Source organism: Brassica oleracea, chromosome C5 (assembly GCF_000695525.1).
Source record: "Brassica oleracea var. oleracea cultivar TO1000 chromosome C5, BOL, whole genome shotgun sequence".
Classification (NCBI taxonomy): domain Eukaryota; kingdom Viridiplantae; phylum Streptophyta; class Magnoliopsida; order Brassicales; family Brassicaceae; genus Brassica; species Brassica oleracea.
Window position 1 is genome coordinate 42155095 of NC_027752.1, and position 2646 is coordinate 42157740.

Genomic DNA, 2646 nt, shown 5'->3' on the forward strand with positions numbered 1-2646 from the left:
CATTTTTTTTTTTTTTTTTTTTTTTTTTGGCCTCTTATGACATAATCTTTATACAAAAAATGAATAAACCAAAGAAACCGAATTTAGCCAACACCAAAAAACCAAATCACTACTCATTTCAAAAAAAAAAAAAAAAAATCACTACTTATTTCACTTTAGAAGGCCTTTTTGACTTGGACTTCTGACTCTCTTTTTTTCGAGTAAAGAAGTAAATAACCATATTGTATTCTATCTGGTTGCGTCATAAATTTATATCAATTTTATTTTTCACTTTCACGTTACTTTGACGGATCGTTGAGAGCAACTATGTTCGGCTAAATTATGTCCCTCTGCCTAACAATATATCCATCGGTCAACCAACTATTTGATTCGGAGATAAGAGATTTGTTTCTATAGGCTTCTCTTACGTGAATCGGATGCATGCATTATATAGTTGATATAAACGATAATTTCATTCAATCGCTTGGGACAATCACAGCGAAACATTTATAATAAAAAAACCTTATAACGTTAATACGTATAGTTTGTATTCTTCTTTGTTTCAATTTCACCAAATGTACAAGCAAAACCAGGCAGTGTATGTTCGGTTGATCTGCATGTGCTTATGTAGTTTGCTATTTTCTTATAAATATTAAATGTGGAAAAAGAATTTTGTAGGTTAACTTATATATATAAATTATAAAGTAGTTCATCTCGTAGATTCAAAGGTGGACCCCCATATCGTGTTAATATCATGCTTATGACTCATAAATCATATGATCATGTTCCCAAATACCTTTTTCTCCATTAGACAACGAGAGTGAACCGGCTTTCTTTAAATATTCATTATGACTGATCATAATTCCAACTGTTCCGATATTCATTTCAAATGGTTTGTAGCATAAATGTTACAAGATAAATTTATCACTTGCAGCATCGTTAACTATAATTTTGAATTATGCTTCTGTGTGTGTTTTTGGAGTTGAGTTCTATACTTGTAATCATCTTCTTTTGTTTCCTTTTTACAAGGACAAGACATATCATTTAAGTTTTACTACAATGGGAGCACATACAACCGAAGAAAGTAAAAGAGAGCAACAAACACGTCATAGACAAGGAATCTATAAACCAATTAAAGTTGAGAGAGATGATTAGAGTTGAATGAAGCAGAACCAAGTTGATACATACGGCTCCAAATGGAGAAAGCGGATCGAGAGTTGCAGATCTGGTGGATTAAGTGGATCAAACAGAATAAGAGTCATTCAAGCGGATCGAGCGTTGCAGATCTGGTGGATTAAGTGGATCAAACAGAATAAGAGTCATTCAAGCGGATCGAGCGTTGCAGATCTGGTGGATTAAGTGGATCAAACAGAATAAGAGTCATTCAAGCGGATCGGGTGGAACAAGAGTGTATCAAGTGGATCTAGTGGTCCATAACTTATGTTTGACTGGCAAAAGTGGATAAAATGCGGTTCAAAATACTGTATAAATTTTATATAATTTATATAAAATCTATATTACTATTTATTTTCATAATTGAACGTATTTATTTTTAAATACTAAAATGCAATAAATATAAACTAATTATAGTAATTAATTTAAATATTATTATTAATTATATTATAGTAAATTTAAATATTATTTATTATGTAACAGTATTATTTAGTATTTTATACACTAATTAAAATTTATATACATAGTAATTACATTATCTGAATATGAAACATAAATATTATAATACATTAACAATTTTTAAATTATTACAAATGTCAATTAAAAATCATAAATGTATTTAAATTGAGAAAATATAATTTATAAATACATTACATAAAACATAAAGAAGTTATAGTAGTTTTAAAAAGCAACATCCTGCCCATTATAGTTTTTCATTTTCATATTTGTTATTTAACCAATTCATGTTATTATCATCATAAAATTCACAGAGTGTATGCTACCCTTCTTTCATAGGTAAAAGGCGTTTCTTTACTGTTTGGGTGTATGATCCACTATTTTTTACTGTATGAGTATGGTTCATCTTATTTTAAAATTGCATTGTTGATATGTGAATGGGAATAGAAGGTGGATGCCACACCCCTTGTGTAACGCCCACTAGTTTTCCCACCTCCCATTCTTAGCCTTAGATTATCATTCATTTGTCTGGTCTCTCAACCCTAGAGGAACTAGACATTATGATCAGTAGCGGCCCTCGGTACAAGCTGGACAAGCACTAGCTTCCGGCCCTCAATAAAATAATTAAAATTTCGGTCTTCAATTCAACAAATTCGCCAGTAGCTCAATTGGTTTTTTTAGCAATTGATATATGTAGAAGTCACGAGTTCGAAGCACTCTGGCTCTTTTTTTTTTTTAACTTTTACCTCTTTTACTCTTATATGTTATTAAAAGTTATAGGCCCATAATTTTTTTTGCTTCCGGCCCTTAATTTCTCCGGACCGGGCCTGATTATGATATTAAAAAAGGCATCATGCTGTGATTGGTAATTTGTGGAGTAAAAGAGAGAAATGTAAAATAATAGAAATGAGAAGAAAAAGTTAATTAGGGAAGAGAAGGAAAAAGGGGGGGTGTTATTTTTATAAAATCTATAGTAACAAAGAGTGTACGTTTTTCTTCTTAATCAGTAGTAAGAATAAATGGAAAGAACTATAATTT